Here is a 19,120-nt window from a genome sequence, read left to right as displayed (position 1 = left end):
TGCATCCGACGACTAGTTATGGGTAGTTTAAGATGTTTTGGTTCTTTTAGAACCACCTATGAATGAATCATGAGTCTGAAGTTTTGACTTCAATCCAGTTTTGGACTCCTTCATAATATTCTAAAACTCATAAACAAATGAAAGTCGTATCCTTATCATGTCGGTAAACTTCTAGAGCTTTGTTAAAGTGTTGTTGCATTATTTGTACCACTTCGTCAATCATGCTTCAAGTTTATAAATAAGACTTTAAACTCCATGACAACTTTGTTGGTGTCCCTTGGGCTTAGAATCTGTTTAAGATAGGATATAAGATTAGGGTTGGGATTGGGATTGGAACTGGGTTTAGGTTTAGGATTAGAATTATGGTTGAGATTGGAATTGGAATTAGAATTGAGTTTCTTGAATGGTGTCAAATGGGTTAAAATCGGTTTCGGAATGGAATTGGGGATGAAATTGGGTAGGGCGTGAATTATAATATGGACCGACGACAGTATAATGGAACGTAGGCGATGAAAATATAGGACAATCCATTTGAGGTCGGTGGAAAATGAATAATGAAGGATTTGAATTGTCTGTAGTTGGAGTTTTTTGTTTATTTCTTTTTGGAGTTTTTTGGTTGGATGAAAAGTTAAAGGAAGTCGTTTTTAAGATTGGATGTTGAATGTTTGATAGATAAAGAAGAATATTAAAGGTTTTGGTGTGATATAAAAGATTATAGGTGTTGCTATTTATATTGGTTAAAAATGGTTAAATTTTTGGTTAAAAAACAGATAGTATTTTTGAAAGGGGGTAAATAATCAATTTCTTTTGATAAAATAGTTTTTGTCTCATATATTACGGCTGTTACCGACTCGCACTCCTGAGCTCGACATGTCGAGTTGAAGGCATGGTATTTGCCGAGCTAACTCGTTTGTTGTCGATGCAATGTTGAGCCCATTCCGCATAACATTAGTCAAAGGTAATAATTAGTTGTTATTTTTAAAAGATAATACTTTCAAATAATAATTAATATCAATTTCTACAACTTTTTTTATAATAAACTTCTTTATAACTTTTAAACTTTTTTGCACAAATTTTATTTACTTTTTAACAAAAGTTTTTACGACATATTTAAAAGTTAACACTAGTTTGTTTTTTATATATTAATTTTAAACTTTTTTACAACCTATAAATGTTGAAAAAATTATAAAATAAAATAAAAGAAAACAAAACAAAAACGTTTTAAAAGTTTGAGTTTTAAAAGTTTGAATAGTAAGTAAAAATGTTTAAAAATGTAAGGGTAAATTACATGAATCGTCCCTTGTGCGGGTGCCAAAAAAGCACATTTAATCCTTATTTTCAAAAATTAACTCGCACTGTCCCTCGTATATTTAAATCTTGTAGGTTTCATCCCTCCTCACCTGAAATGACTATAATGCCCTTCTTCATTTCTTTTTTTATTTATTTTTAGTTTGTTTGTTATTTTAAATATAAAACACTAAAAAAATAAGTTTGACCACCACACCAGATTACCCCCACCTTCAACCTAACCCTATTTTTCTTAATTTTAATAATTGAGAAGTTCATAAATTGTTTACAATCATTGTTTTCAAAACATTTTTCAACATCGGAGTCTCCCAGAATCATAAGTCATAAAACAAGAGGATGTGTACGGCCACACCTTCGCCTTCCCACGGTCATGTCAAGTACCTGAAACATAACCCAAAAATATAAGTCTACGCTTAGTGAGTTCCCCCAAAGTACCAACACATAACATAGGCATAATAACAAACAACATGCATACAGAGCCTTCAGCCTGAATGGAACGCCGCACCGGCCTACAGACTATCTGGTACGCTCACAGAACCTTCAGCATGACTGGTACATCTTATCGGGCCTTCAGCCTATCTGGAACGTTCTCCAGGACTTCGGCATGACTGGTAAGCTCATCGTGCCTGCAGTCTATCCGGGACGCCCAGGGTCTCTTGGCCTTCAGTCTACACTAGTCCGCCTCAACCCAACCACACATAACCATGTTGATATATACATAATAGATAAGCATACATATAACCAGTCCACAGCCAATCAGACAGATCTTACAGATCACTAAGCATAGTATCATCCTATATACCAAGATACCGATTTAACAGATCACCATGGCACAAAACATACTATCACATAACAGGATATATAATCCAATGGTCCGGCCTTGGTTCCTTCGACCTGCAACTATAGTGAGGAAAACTCACCTCACAGACTGAACAGTAGCTGATGAGGTCCCGACTCCGAATCTCAGCTCAAACTGTCACCTATCCAACCAAATGACCAATCATAATCAAAATCCAAAAATACCCAAAATACCCTTAAGTCAAACATGGTCAAACATGGTCAAAGTCAAAGTCAAACTGGTCAAACCCACTAAGTCAACTGAGTCAACCCAGCCGAGTCTCATCAGAATGAGTACGTTGGGCATACTCCAAAGGTACGTTGGGCGTACTCGCCTCCTCGCACGTTGACCACCATCGGGGTGGTTGACCTCGTACGCCAAGCGTACTCTGAGTACAAGGGGCGTACTCCTAGAAACTTCAAAACTCATTAAGTGCTTAATGGCTTAAGCACTTACGTCCATATTTCAGATCCAAGACTAAAACACACTCTAGAGTCATAAAGTTTCCAAATTTATGACTTTACATGCCAATTAAGTGCTTATCTCAACTTCTTAATCCATTAAGACATTCTACAAGATGTATGGAGCAAAACCAACCATTTGAAACCCATTTTTATGACACAAGACCCTCCCAAGGGTTTAAAATGACAGTTAATGGGTCAAGAACATGCTTTGTTCATGAAACACCACATTTGGGACAAAAAGAACCTAAAACTAACCCAAAATAAGATCTATTAAAAAACTACACCAAGTTCATAACTTGATACCTCAAAATGGTGCCAAAAGGTGGTGTGATCCTAGATCTAGAGAACTTCACTCCTTCAAGGTGGTCTCCTCTTCCTTCCTTATTGTTTAAGAGCACAAAACACACACACACACACTCAAGCTTAGAAATGCTTCACAAGAGGGATTAGGGTTGCAAAAACGTATCAAGAGGGTGGAGGTTAATAAGGTGAGGGGAAATGAGGCTATAATGGAGTTTAAATATGAGGCAAATCCTAAAAATTAGGGTTTGCATGTTGGGCACGTACGCCCTGTGTACTAAGGCGTGCCTTAATACACTAAGCGGCGTACTCCCAAACCTCCTAAATTAGGAAATTGCCACTAGGGCTTCCCATGCACACTTCCTTCTACTTAGGGACCCAAAATGCAACATAATAAAATTTTAGGGTTAAATCTAGAAGTACCTTATCATCGGGATGTTACAATTATCCCCCACTTGAACTAGACTTCGTCCTCAAAGTCTGTCGCGACGAATAACTAAGGATAATGCTCCCGCATCTCAGCCTCCGACTTCCAAGTCCACTCGAAGCCTCTCCTATGTTGCCACTGTACCTTTACCAAAGGTATCACCTTGTTGCGCATAACCTTCATCTTCCTTTCTAAAATAGCCACCGGTCTCTCAACGTAGTTCAGGCGCTCATTGACCTGAATATCATCCAACGAAACCACTACCTCATCGTCCAATATGCACTCTCGCAACTGCAAAACATGGAAAGTGTTGTGAATCTGACTGAGCTCCTCGGGTAGATCCAACATGTAAGCTACCTTGCCAACCCTGGATATACCGAGGGCCCAACTTCCCCCTCTTCCTGAAGCGTATCACATCTTTCCAAGGTGAGACCTTCAGTAATACCATATCTCCGACCTAAAATTCCAACTCCAATCGGCGTCGGTCGGCATAGCTCTTTTGTCGACTTTGTGTTGTCTGCAGTCTCTGTCTGATCTGCTGAATAAGCTCTGTGGTCTGAAGGACTACTTCGGTCCTTCCCATGACCATGTGACCAACCTCACCCCAACAAACTGGGGTACGACATCACCGACCATACAAGAGCTCAAAAGGTGGAGCACCAATGCTGGAGTGATAACTATTGTTGTACGAGAACTCCACAAGAGGTAGGTAGCAATCCCAGCTCCCACCAAAATCAATAACACATGCCCGGAACATATCCTCAAGGGTCTGTATCGTCCACTCACTTTGACCGTCGGTTTACGGATGATATGCAGTGCTGAAATGTAACCTCGTGCCCAGTTCCTCATGGAACTTCTGCCAGAATCGAGAAGTGAACCAAACATATCAGTCAGAAACAATGGAAACCAGAACCCCATGATGAGCAACAATCTCTCGGACATAAACATCGGGCAAATTTTCGGCCAAAGAGCTCTCCCGGATGGTGTAACGACCCAAAAATCAAGGGTAAAATTTTCATTTTTAATATAGCCAAAACATAGATATCATTTATTCCAAACGTTCCAAAACATTGCAAATTAAACATTTATCATAGTCCATCCAAAAACCATTCATTGCGGAAAACATGGGTGTATGCATTGCGATCAAGTCGGGCCCTTCCTTTCCAAACCGATGATACCTGAAACAATAAACAAAACTGTAAGCACGAAGCTTAGTGAGTTCCCCAGAGCATACCCCACACAATTCACATAACCACATAAACCATATTAGCTATAAAAGCTATATAACCACATAAACCATATTAGCTATAAAAGCTACATAACCACATAAACCATATTAGCTATAAAAGCTACATAACCACATAAACCTAGCATATAAACATATAGGGATGTCGTGGGCTCTCCCATGGTCTTACTCCAGGATGTCATGGGCTCCCCACATGGTCTTACACCTAAGTGCCATGGGCTCTCCTCATGGTCTTTAATAGGAAAGCCATGGGCTCCCCACATGGTCTTACATCCAAGTGTCATGAGCTCTCTCCATGGTCTTTAATAGGAAAGCCATGGGCTCTCCACATGGTCTGACATCCAAGTGTCATGGGCTCCCCCATGGTCTTTCATACAAGTATACCACATATACAACTAGCATACCTCCTAGCATACAACCAACTAACATGCCACATAACACTACATCAACTACTGTACCACATATCATAAAATGGGTCGGCCTTGGTGCCTTAGACCCATTGGTATGGTGAGGAGACTCACCTCAAATGCAGAAGCTTCCCGAATGAAATCCTTAGCTGCTATCCCACCGGCTTCCCGAGCTATCAATACCAATCGATATACCCAATTAGCAATTGGGTCCCATACTACAATCCTAAATCCATACATGGGGTAAAATGACCATTCTACCTCTGGCCTAGTATGATCCAAAACTAAGGCCCAAACCCAAAACAAAAGCTCAACACTATTATGTCCTTAAGTCCATCAATGACACAATTTTCCAAATTGGGCCCAAACCTCTACCTGGGTCTTGCCATGAGGCCCAATCATTCTTTTCAGTCCAACACACTTAGCATTCCTATGGTCCAATAATAATTCTCCGATGGCCCAAGGACCAAGCCCATTGGGCCCACTAAAGATAACACTCATACAAGGCCCAATATATGGCCCAATTTCAATTGGGCCCAATACCTTCACATGGGCCTCAACCTAAGGCCCAATAATGCTTCTCTAGTCCATAATCCTGTTTTCAGTTGGCCCACGAAGGCCCACAACAACCTAGTCCAAGAAGTGGCCCAAACCGAGGCCCACATATGCGAAGTTCGTTCCTATATTGGGCCACAAGGCCCAATAGGCCCAACTATTCTAATATTGACCCAAAGATACATCTAGGCCCAACTATCAGCAAATCCAGGCCCAAAACCATTAGAGCCCAAAGGTCTGAAGTCCACTAAGGCCCAAGTCCTCATGAGAGCGTACGCTTAGCGTAATAGGAAAAAGGGCTATACGCGCAGCGTACTACATAGTACGCCCAGCGTACAAACAGCTTATGCACAAAATCCATTAAGTGCTTAATACTTGAAGACTTTACGTCCTAAACTCAGATCTAGGTTGTTTGATGAGTCCTAAGGCATAAATTTGGCAACTTTATGCCTTTACATGCTCCATATGCTCCGAACAACCCATTAAGACCTTTCCAAAGGTCTTAACTCATGCATGAGGTCAAAACAACCAACAAGCTTGTATTTTTATGGTAAGAACAAGCTAAAGGACCTCATATCTACTCTTCCTAAGCTCTGGAGTTGCTCAAACTCCCAAGAGGTGACTTTTGAACTCAAAAGGGGACAATATAGCAAACCCTAACTCAATCTAATGAATAAAATGACAAGGTTATGACTTTATACCTCCAGAAGCTCTCCAAGGTGAACTAGATGTAGATTCTTGAAGCACAATGCCACTCCAAGCTTGATCACCCTCTTCTTCTTCTTTAATAGTCTCTAAAATGGCCATCAATACACCTTCTAAGCTCAAGAAACATTCTCAAAAGGAAATCTGAGGTAAAGGGATGAAATGAGGCTCTAGAGGCAGATTAGGGTTTAGTCCCAATGAATTAAGGATGTTTAAATAGGTGTCAAGTCCAAATTTTAGGGTTTTCTGTCTGACCCTCGTATACCCAGCGTACCTTCTCGTACGCCCAGCGTACACCGATTCAGCCCTCGCTTATATGTTACGCGTTCCTAGCTACACCTTGCGTAATTCCCTTTTCTTCGGTACGCCCTGCGTACCACCTTGGTACGCCCCGCGTACTAGGACTTTTCTCAAAACCCTAATTCTTCCGAATGCTATAACTTACTCGATACAACTCCGATTCCAACCATTTATATATCCATAGAAAGGTATCGAGACGCTCCACATTATTCTAAATTCCTGCCTGCCATAAGATATCCCGAACTAAAATCCACTTTCCATAAGGTTTGAGCTGATAAATTATCAAACTACCCTTTGGTCTAAAAACTCCAACTGAATACCCGAGCAACCAAGATGCATTATCTAACTCCTATTGGGTCTGAAACCCAACCCCTCCATATCTGTAGCTTGATAGCACTTAATCCTTTGACCACCAATTCAAAATGGGGACAATTCGAAGCAGGATGGTACAGATGGCCAAAAAGTGGGCACTCTTGGTCAATCGATCCACGATGACCCATATAGCATCAAAACCCTTTTCCGTCTTCGGCAACTTGGTGATAAAATCCATGGTGATCTGCTCCTATTTCCACATGGTAACCTCCAGATGCTGCAGCTTGCCATATGGCCTCTGATGCTCAGCCTTGACCATCCTACAGGTCAAGCATCTCTCAAAATACCAGGCTATCTCCCTCTTCATACACGGCCACCAGTAGCTCAATCTCAAATCCGAATACATCTTTGTGGCTCCCCGAGTGTATAGAAAAGTGAGACTTATGAGCCTCATCTAACACAATTTGTCTGATCCAACCAGAAACTGGAACCCAAACCCGACCACACCGGGTCAATAACCCTCGACTATCCGTGACAAATTTGTCAATCTCCCCTCTGATCCTTTCATGTTTCGAGTTCTCTTTCCGAACTCCCTCTACCTGGGCCTCTCTGGTCAATCCCAAAAGCGGAGAATCCACAAATATCCTCATACACATCTCCCCGACTGAAGACCCAGCTGACTTGCAGCGCAAAGCATCCGCCACCACATTCGCTTTACCCGGATGGTAAAGGATCTCGCAGTCATCATCCTTGACCACGTCCAGCCACCTGCGCTGCATCATGTTCAGGTTCAGTTGGTCCATCACATATCTCAAACTCTTGTAATCTGTGTAGACAGTAAAACAGACCCCATAAAGATAATGTCTACAAATCTTGAGGGCGAACACCAGTGCCCCCAACTCCAGATCATGTGTGGGATATCGCGTCTCATGCGGCTTCAGCTGCTGCGAAGCATAAGCAATCAATCGTCCTCGCTGCATGAGGACCTCCCCTAAATTGGTGATGGATGCATCACAGAATACCACAAAATCCTCGACCCCCTCCGGGAGGATCAATATTGGGGCCTCACATAACCTCTGCCGAAGAGTCTCAAATGTTGACTGCTGCTCAGGGCCCCATCGAAAATCCACCTCCTTCCTCGTCAGACGAGTGAGGGGTACCGCAATCTTGGAGAAGTCCTGAGTGAATCTCCGATAGTACCCTGCCAAACCCAAGAAACTCCTAATCTCTGAGGGAGATTTCCGAACCTCCCACTGCATCACCGCCTCGATCTTGGTTGGATCGACCAAAACCTCATCCTGGTTAACGAGGTGCCCAAGGAACTGAACCTCTCGTAACCAGAACTCGCACTTCGATAACATGGCATAAAGGTGTGCCTCATGCTTCTCTCTGGTCTTGGAATACACCAAGATATCATCAATAAACACAATAACCGATTGGTCGAGCATCGGCCTGCATACCCGATTCATCATATCCATTAATATAGCAGGCGCATTGGTGAGCCCAAATAGCATCGCCACGAACTCGTAATGCCCATAACGAGTCCAGAACGCGGTCTTCTCTAAGTCCTCCTCTCTCACTCTCACCTGATGATACCCAGACCTCAGATCAATCTTGGAGAACCAAGATGCACCATGCAACTGATCAAAGAGGTCATCAATATGCGGAAGGGGATAACGGTTCTTCACCGTTAACTTGTTCAACTCCTGATAATCAATACACATCGAGTGTGAACCATCCTTCTTCTTGACGAATAGTATCAGCGCTCCCCACGGAGAACTGCTCGGTCTGATGAACTGCTTGAGGAGCCGGCCCAAGCGAAGATCGGCACTCGCAGGCTTGAGGAGCAGCTTTAGCTTGTTGTACCGGAGTGGTTCATCGGTTCGCTTATCCAGCTCATCCATAATTTTATTTTCAACAGCAAGCTCAGCTTCAAGTTGAGTCAGCCGATCATCAATCGAAGTATGAAGCTCTTGGTTAGCAGCCTGAATGGATTTGTGAGCTTCCTCGAGATGTGTCTTTTCGGCTGCCAGTGAACATGTAAGATGATCAACCGAAGCGTTCACTGTTTCATCATTCTTCTTGGCATCTGCTTGGAGAGAATCGAGAAATATCTGTGCCTCAGAAATTAGTTTTTCGACATTTGCGGTCGCCTGCTTGCAATCTTTGGTAGAAGCTTCAACTGCAAGTGAAGCTTTCTGGCAGGTTAAGGTTGAGGCTTCAATTGCTTTAGCAGCGCTGGAGATGGAGGTCTCATGTTCTTTCACAACCGATGAGAACAGGGCTTTGAGTACTGCCTCTGAATATGCACTGGCAGAAGATGAAGAGAGCAAGCGATCAAGTTTGTCTGTCACAGCCTTGAGATCCTTTTTGGTAATGGGGGCGTCATCATCTTCATCACTATGTACGCGATAAGGACTGAAATAAGTGTAATCAAACTCCATGTTTTCACCGCCAAGAACAGGTTCAGAGTCATGTGATCTAGGTGGGGATAAAGGTGCTGAGGTAACAGGAGGATCAGAACCGAATGGACTTGCCCCCGTATCAGATACGTTGACACGAACAGTAGGTTTGGTTGGGTGAGTGGTGGTGGTAGTGACGGTAATGAATAGTGGGGTTGGAATTGGGATAGAGGTTGCAGTTGTAGAGGAAACAGGTGGAGGACAGGGAGCGATAGTAATAGGAACCGAAAGTGGAATAGAACGAGGAGGCGAGTTTCGGTTACTATCATTGGTAGGTGAGGGTGGAGGCGAATTACCTCTAGGTGGACTGTCGGTTTCAGTAGCTTCTTTGTCATTGGACTCAGGGTCAGGCTGGCCATCAGAAGGAACATACTCAGAGTCACTAGTGGATGGGGAAGGAGACTTCGGTCTACGAGCTTGCTTTTTGGTCTTGCGTTTCTTTGGAGCATTAGGCTCGGCTTGCTCTGACTTGCGTTTCTTAGGAGTAGAAGCTTTGGAGGATTAACCAGCCTTTTCCCCTTTGTTATCAGACTTCTTCCCTCGCTTTGCAGGCTTGTCTGCAGCGTCCAATGAGCTTTGCATCTCGGGAGTAAGCGGTCGTGGACCCGAAGGAGAAAGCTTTCTGTAATCTGCCATGACATGACTCGCACTGGATACACAGCGGTACATGGATTCTGGAATTGACCCGATAAAGATAAACTTGGAGGGATCTGAGACAAGGATCCTCGTTGTATGAAATGTAGCAATCGAAGACTTGAGGGAATCCGCCATTGTGGGAACAGTAAACTTTTCCATCGCCCAACGAGTGATGATAGTCCAAAATCGTGCACAAGAAATTTCAGTGTACCTTGAAGAAGAGCTTATACTCTGAACGAGTTGAGCCCATAGGATCGATCCATAGTCCAAATTAATCCCATGATACAGACCATATAGAATGGTCATGAAAGCCCTGCTTGTTCCGTCTGAACCAGCAACTCTCTCCGATAAGCCCTTGGAGAGGATCGTGAAGAGTCCATTCCATTGAGGAGGAAGAGAAGACTTCTTGAACTTGGTGATCGCTGTGAGAAGCTCTGTGTACCCCATATCATAGAGCATCGAGTATAGTTGGGTGGTAGTGATGGAATCTGAACCACTGATTCAGCAGCAGGAAGGCGTAGTAATGAAGAAAACCTAGCCTTTGAAATTGAGGACTTTTGATTAACGATTTCGAAGAATATACGCTCCTTGGCTTTATCATAAACGGCAGAGGAGTAGACAGCAGAGAGCATCGACATTGGAACACTTTCCACCTGTGTGAGAGCGACCACCAGTGGTGAATATTTGAGACATTCGACCACATGTAGCATATACGAATCATAGACAAAGGGGTTGAGTTCGATGACCAGATTCTGATTAGGTTTGATGGTTAGAAGAGTGGACTGAGCGGATTGATCAAAAACCGATGAAGATTCAGCCATTGTTGCAGGTGGGAAGAAGAAGATGAACAGTGAAAAATCGCCGATGTGTTTGTGACAGAGAAAGAAGATATGGTAAAGGAGTCCAAGAGGTGCGAGAAAATCTTTTATACCATCTCTAGGAGAGAGAAAAATTCACTGTGATGATGATTCTATCTCTGAAGCGTCGCCAAAAAAGCGGGATTTGACAGCCTGGTAACGTCAGCAGGCGTGATATCAGGTGTCGTTTCAAATTCACGCATCTTTTCAACCTTATCTTCTGTTCAAATTTTGAACCGTTTCAACTTCATGCTGACTCACCCTTATTTGATTTTTATTATTAAAATAAATCAACACCACCATAAATTAGATACATCCTTTCGCGTTATGGTAATCAACTGTCTCTTCTTCATAATAAAGGAAACCACCACATCTGTTAGAATCGAAAGCATAAATCTGAAAATTGCCATTAGTATCACAAACAAGAGTTTGGAAAATCATAAAGACCTTCGTACAAGAGTGTGCCAATTATAAAGAAATAAAGCAAAATATTTGTGGGATTTAAGTGATGTCTATTGATACATGAAACTGATGATCCCGGGCACGAATCTCTTCCTTCAAAGTCAAGAGAGACCGAGAAGTGTCTGTGTGGTTTCCCGTGAAATACGATCAAATGTTTGTAAAGAAACATTGAAAGGCATCTTTTCAATTATAGGCTTTATAGGGTAGCTTACCTTCAACCGAACCTTGATACTTGAAATAAGACCGAAAGTAGGATGAGGTACTTGTGAAACCGATGTGGTTTGTTGAACAAGTAGGTTTGAAAATATATATTAAGTGACTAGAAATTAGTAAGAAATCTCAAAAAAAAATAAACTGGATCTTCTGGGAAGAAACGTCCTGGTGTTAGACAGTTTCATAAAGATCACGCAAAAAGAAAAAGAGATTTCGTGAGGTAACAAGTAATAGCTTTAACATTAGAGTGTTCACCGTCAATGCATTCAAGGTGTTGGATTTTGGGTTTCACTTAGCTCGTGGTAGACGTAACTAAGATCATCAACACAGAAATTGTGTAACCATAAACCTCAGTGGTAATGTCTGAGAGTCTCAAGGGTTAGGAAGGTGGAGCGAAACAGGATGGAGAAAAGTGAGGTGGTTAAGGAACCGAAAGTACCTCTGCTATATTAGAAGGACAAAGCAGAAAACTTTTAACTCACTATGAGAAGAGTTAGGTAGCTCGTGACTTGAGGGATTTTAACAGCCTGATTGGGAAGAAACGATTGGTTGTTATCGAATCATTAAGGCTTCACTCAGCGTCATGGAGGCTTCGGTCCACATGCAGCAGCATGCTTCTAGGGACACTTAACTAGTACAAAGAGAAGAAGATTATACTTGCCCCATCATCATCATGTTTCACATCTGTGAACTTGAATTGATGTTTAGAATAGAGATATTAGACAAAAACAAAAAGAAACTTAGAAATATTTTTGAAGCATTTGGATTTTCTGAACAATAATAAAACAGAAAAGAAAATATTTTTGGATTTATGGATTTTCTGAAAAATAATAAAAACAGAAAAGAAAATATTTTTGGATTTTTGGATTTTCTGAAAAATAATAAAAATAGAAAAGAAAATATAAATACTCGAAAGAATAAGAAAGCTTTACAAAATTATACAACCGAAACCATTCCTTAGAATAGATGAAGCGAAATAGACCGAGCGTTCGGTTTATTTCGGTTCCCAAAAATTCAAGAGCCGAAATAGACCGAACGTTCGGTTCCCAAAAATTCAAGAGCCGAAATAGACCGAGCGTTCGGTTTATTTCGGTTCCCAAAAATTCAAGAGCCGAAATAGACCGAGCGTTTGGTTGATTTTGGTTCCCAAAAATTCAAGAGTTGAAATAGACCGAGTGTTCGGTTTATTTTGGTTCCCAAAAATTGAAGAGCCGAAATAGACCGAGCGTTCGGTTTATTTCGGTTCCCTAAAATTTAAGAACCGAAATAGACCGAGCGTTCGGTTCATTTCGGTTCCCGAAAATTCAGGAGCCGAAATAGACCGAGCATGCGCTCTATTTCGCTTATTCAATTTTAGTGAGTAGAAGGAGGTTTCGGTGCTGACTCAGCTTCCATCATTCCCAAGCCTTTGAGTATCTTGTTAAAGCTAGCTTCTGGTAAGGCCTTAGTGAAGATGTCTGCCAGTTGATCTGAGGACCGAACGAAGTGAATTTCAACATTTCCATCTTCAACGTGGTCCTTGATAAAGTGATATCTCAGTGCGATATGCTTTGTCTTGGAGTGTTGCACTGGATTGTGACATATTCGAATTGCAATTTCAGAGTCACAGTAGAGAGGGATTTTCTTCATGCTCAAGCCATAATCTCTAAGTTGGCTTTATATCCATATGACCTGTGATGTGCAGGACGCTGCAGCAATGTACTCAGCTTCGGCTGTGGAGAGGGATACACAAGTTTGTTTCTTTGACTGCCAGCTGACAAGTTTGCCATCAAGGAACTGGCACCCGCCGGTTGTGCTATTTCGATCCAATCCACATCCACCAAGATCAGCGTCAGAGAAAGCTTGAACAAAGAAGCCAGATTTTGCAGGATACCAAAGACCGAGAGACGAGGTTCGCTTTAAATACCGGAAGATATTTTTCACTGCAATCATGTGAGGTTCTCTTGGATTAGCTTGAAACCTAGCACAATAACAGACAGAAAACATTATGTCTGGCCTACTAGCCGTTAGATACATTGGTGACCCTATCATTTGACGATAAAGAGTCATATCAACAGCCGGTTTCTCAAGAGATGGAGTCAACTTCGTGCCAAATGCCATTGGAACCTTTACTTTCGAATCTCCCGTCATGCCGAACTTCGTTAACAACGTCTTTGTGTACGCTTCCTGATTGATGAAGATGCCTTCTGGTCCCTGTCTTATATTCAATCCAAGGAAAAAGTTAATAAGACCCATTGCGCTCATTTCAAATTTAGTCTCCATCAACTTCCTGAATTCAGCTGTTAAGCTAGGATTCGTGGAGCCGAAGATGATGTCATCGACGTAAATTTGAACGATCATTAAGTGTTCGCCCTCTTTCTTGCGAAAGAAGGTTGGTTCAACCGAACCTTGCTTGAATTTTGACATTTTGAGAAACCGAGTTAGAGTTTCATACCAGGCTCTCGGTGCTTGCTTTAATCCATAAACCGCTTTATCCAAAATGTAGCAATGATCAGGATGCTTCTCGTTCACGAATCCAGGTGGTTGTTCAACGTATACCGGTTCTTCTAGTTCTCCATTCAAGAAAGCACATTTTACATCCATTTGGAAAACTTCGAAGTTTTTATGTGCAGCATATGCCAAGAAGATTCTTACAGATTCCAACCTTGCTACTGGAGCAAAGGTCTCTTCATAGTCTATTCCTTCTTCCTGGCAATACCCTTTCACCACCAGCCTCGCTTTGTTGCAAATGACATTACCCTCTTTATCTAACTTATTTCTAAATACCCACTTTAAGACGACTACAGATGCATCCTTTGGTGTGGGAATCAGTCTCCAAACACGATTTCGTTCAAACTCATGGAGTTCGTCTTGCATAGCTTGCACCCAATCAGAGTGATCAAGAGCAGCATTTACCGTCTTCGGTTCTACTTTAGAGACAAACGAATTAAACATGTAGAATTCTACTTGAGAGAATAAAGCAGTTTGCTTCGCTTTCATTTGTGAGCGTGTGAGAACACCCTCAGATGATTCACCAATAATTTGTGTTTTAGGATGATCCTTTGTCCATTTTATGAGAGGAGGGTAATTGGGATCATAGGCAGGATCCATCTCAGCATTGACTTCTTCTTCCAGTTCTGACATATCGCCTTCATCATTTGCATTTTCATTATCCCCCTCAAATGGCGAACCGAATCCTATGTCAGGTTCAGTGCTCTCCCCCTCAGATGGATCTTCATGGGTTGGGGTATTTGAAGGATTCTCCCCCTGGAAAGGCATGTCGTTTGGTTTTGGTGTAGACGAACCCTCCCCCTGGAGTATTGAGCTTTCTCTTGGAAGGTCATCAGTAGCTGGATGTTCACCGAATGCAATAGCTTCGCTTTGATTCTGCTTCTCGGTTGGTTGATGAGGCTCGTTTTCCATGACTTTAGTAGCTTCATCGATGATTATTTTCAAGTTATCGATTTTGTTATCTGCTACTTTCGCTTCTGAGGTGATCGCCTTTTCTGGTTCATCAAAAAGTAGCATGTACTCATCAAACAGATTAGCAATAGGAACCGAGACTTGACCAGATTCTGGAAAGATTTCCTCCGTTGCACTTTCGGTTGTTCGCATTTTCTTTATATAATTGTCGTCAAAAGTGACATAATAGGTTTCTTCAATCTTTTTCAAGCGTTTATTCAGAACCCTATATGCTTTTGAAGTAAGCGAATAACCCAGAAAGATTCCTTCGTCTGCCTTGACATCAAATTTGTTTCGGTTCGCTTTGGAATTGAAAATAAAGCATCGTGAACCGAACACGTGGAAAAACTTCACATTGGGCTTACGATTATTCAAAATCTCGTATGGAGTGATGGAGAACCGCTTGTTTAGGAAGGATCGGTTCTGAGTGTAACATGCAGCAGCAATTGCATCCGCCCAGAAATATAGAGGAAGAGAGGCGAAGCTCAGCATGGTTCGCGCCGCTTCACATAAAGAATGGTTTCGCCTTTCAACGATCCCATTCTGCTGTGGAGTATAGGGAGCAGAGAAGTTGTGAGTTACTCCCTTTTCAGCCAGAAAATCTTCAAAGTCTTTATTCTTGAACTCAAGACCATTATCGCTTCTAATGTTTCGAACCACCTTTCGCAGCTGCACTTTCACTTGTTTGATGAAAACCTTCATCTTGGGAGTCGCTTCTGATTTCTGTTTAAGAAAGAAAACCCAGGTGAACCGAGAAAAATCATCTACAATTACAAGTATAAACTTACTACCAGCAAAGCTTTCGATAGCAGAATGGCCACATAGATCGATGTGCAGTAGTTCCAGAGGATCGATGATATTTGTATTGATTCGAGAGGGGTGACTTTTACGACTTTGCTTGCCCATCTCGCATGCTGCGCACAGATGTTCTTTGTCAAATTTAAGAACAGGAAGTCCACGCACGTGATCACCGAGCACCAGTTTATTAATATCTTTGAAGTTCAGGTGCGATAGTCTTCGGTGCCACAGCCAGCTTTCATCTGAGTTCGCCTTCGACAGCAAACATATTGTAGGCTTTCCTTTTATTGGGTTGAGATTTAGAGGATATATTTCCCCTTTTCGCTCAGATTTCAACAGCACTTTCTTCGTTTGCTTTTCAATTATCTCTGAGCCCTCATCGTCAAACGAGACTTTTAAACCGGTTCCTACGACTAGTTGAGAAACACTGATGAGGTTGTGCTGCAGTCCTTCCATGTAGGCCACTTTTCGTATTGAGAACTCTCCATTGGTGATCATCCCATACCCTTTGATCGTGCCGAAAGAGTTGTTTCCGTATTTCACACATCCACCATCCTTAAGGGACCGAAACTCCCTAAGCTCTTCCCTTCTTCCAGTCATGTGACGAGAGCAACCACTGTCAATATACCATTCTTCTTCAAACTGCTCGTCACTGATAACCTGCAAAATTAAGCAGATTTAGGAACCCAAAGTCTCTTGGGCCCTGGTGAGTCATTTACAGAATAGGGAATTGCAACCAAAAGATCAACCATATATGTTCTTTTTATTAATGTGGTTTCGTCTTTTCGTTTGATGGTGTAAACTCTGATTTTATTTTTATCTTGTTTTAACTGGTGTGTGTTATTGTTAGAAGGTTTCTCAGTAGAGGTTTTCTTGGAAGTTCTAGGGTTAGCTGACTTTTTGGTGTTTTGGTCTTCAGTATCTGAGTATAGCTTTCCCTTTCCTTTGACATCTTTCACAGAGTTGGGTTTTGGTTGAGAGTGAGGAGGAGGGGATTTGGGACCGAAACTTGACTTTCGGTTCTGAGCTCTTGTGTTGGGACCGAAACTGGACCTTCGGTTTTTGGCGTAGTAGGAGTTGGGACCAAAACTTGTCTTTTGGTACTCGTGACCACAAGTATTAGGGCCGAAACTGGTCGTTTGGTTCACCTGACGGTACGATTGACAGTGATTTCTAGAATGAGACTTGGCATGTGCTTCCTTTTTTAGAGTAGAAGCTTTTTCAGAGCGAACATAAGAGGGGTTTTGGGAGTGCCCAATCTGCTTTCTCTCATTGAGATTTTTCATGTATCTTTTGTTCCTCTGTCGTTTCTGTTCAGCAAGTTGCTCTTGATTCAAGTGAATGTTGGCCTTAGGTTTCGCTTTCTTCTCATGAGCACTGGTTGTTGTTGATGAATCGCTGGTAGCTTTCAGTGATTCCTCTGGTATTTCTTTTGTACCACTTGTGTTGGGTTTATCAAAGCTTGAGGGCTTGTTGAGGGGTTCAGGTATGTATCGTCCCTTAACTCTCCATGAGGTTTGCTCTGACAAACCAACTGTTTCGTCTGCATTATCGATGGGAGCTGACCAGAAGAAGTTATCACACCCTTCAGCATTATCTTTGTCAACCATTGATTTCAACTCCGCCGTTTGCTTCTTAGTTACACCAGTCACTACATACACTTGGTTTGGAGTCGTTTGCACTTTCTGATAAACAACGGCTTTTTCTTTGAGTTTCTTGGATTTGTCTTTTGACATCCGAGCGTATTTAACCGAATTTTCAGATATTAGCGGTTTTGCTGCTTCGGGTTTGCTCTTAAGAAATTCTGAACAGTCGACCTCATCTTCTACAGAGATTTCACTCATCTCACTCTCCTCATCAAATCCAGAAGTGGTTTCCAAATTTATTTTATTTTCTGAACTCAATTTGGCGTTGGATGAGTCAAACTTTTGTATAGTTTCGGTCTTTATTTTCAATTTATCGTTTTCGTCCAGTAAATTCTTAAGCATGCATTTATGTTCTCTAGACTCAATGAAAGATTCAATTTTGTCCAGTCCATATTTGTAAGTGACAGGAATTTCATCTGAGGACATTATAGATTCACATTCAGCAATGACTTCGTCCTCCTTAAATTCAAGGAAAGGCAAAATCATTTTATGAATCTGTTTTCCTATCTCACAATCTAAATGTAACCGAGTGATGTTAGTATATAGGCGTTTAGCAATCAAACAGAAAACATTTCTTTGTTTCAAAATTTTCAAATTGTCTCTTTGCAAATAAATAAGTTCATCCCTAGCCCTACTTAACTCTAACTCCTTCTGCTGAATCCACATCCTTCTCTCCTCACTCTTGGAAGACTCCCTGCTGAGTTGGTCAGTTAGGTTAGAATTAGCTAGGCGAGTTTGCATAAGACTTCCACTTAAATTAGAAAACTTGAATTTTAATTCATTTAAGTCTTTTTCATAGTTTGTTATTGGTACTTTATGAGATTCTAGGATAGTTTGTACCTTCTTGATCAACTGATCGCAATCGCTGATCTTTTCACTCATGGGCTTGGCAGCGAAACATTTGTCTTCCATGACCTTCGCTTCCTCATGCTTACTTTCGGTTGTAACCATTAAGCATCTCCCAGCCGACTCAGCAACTCCTTCTCTCGCCACATATGCTCTTCCATGTGAGGGTCTTCGTACCTCTTCATCCTCAGAATCTGTGGACCAGACTTCTACTCCACCGAACTCATCATCAATAACGTTTTCCTGCACAATCAAAGCATTCATGGAAACGTTAGTAGCTTTCTTCTTCTTTATCTCCTCCAGCTTTCTCATGTAGTAAGTCTCGTCATCTTCACCGTCCTTCTTCTCAGCTATCTTCCTGAGCATGCAATCCTTGGCAAAGTGGTTCTTGCCATGACAGTAGTTGCAATCGTACCCTGAGTCTCCCACAAGCTTACTCTCCTTCTTTTCATCGTCCTTTTGAGTGGTGATCTTCGGTTCTTCTTTCACCTTTTCAGAACTATAGCTTCCCTGCCCGTTTCGGTTCTTGTTGATCGGGAACTTTCTGCGAGCAAACTTCTTTGGGTTTGTGACCATCATAGCATATTCTTCGTTGGATAGATCACAATCTGACAAATCAGATTCCTCCTCTTCGTTTGCTACATTCTTGCTTTTAGAAACGAGGGCCAGTGAACCCACACCCGAAACTGCCTTCGCTTCCTTTGTCACCACGCTTTCATGAGATTTGAGAATACCCATCAGTTTCGCCAGTGAATATGATTTAAATTTGCTCATGAGCCTTCACAGTCGAAACCACCGCCATCCATTCGGGCCTTAATCCATTCATGAAGGTAACCTTTTGTTCAATCACCTTCCTTTCAATGCCATGTTTCATCATCTTACTGAGCAGATGGCTGA

This window comes from Lactuca virosa, chromosome 5 (genome assembly GCF_052849685.1).
Source record: "Lactuca virosa cultivar CGN04683 chromosome 5, Lactuca_virosa_CGN04683_v6, whole genome shotgun sequence".
Classification (NCBI taxonomy): Eukaryota; Viridiplantae; Streptophyta; class Magnoliopsida; order Asterales; family Asteraceae; genus Lactuca; species Lactuca virosa.
This window is presented reverse-complemented; position numbering follows the sequence as displayed.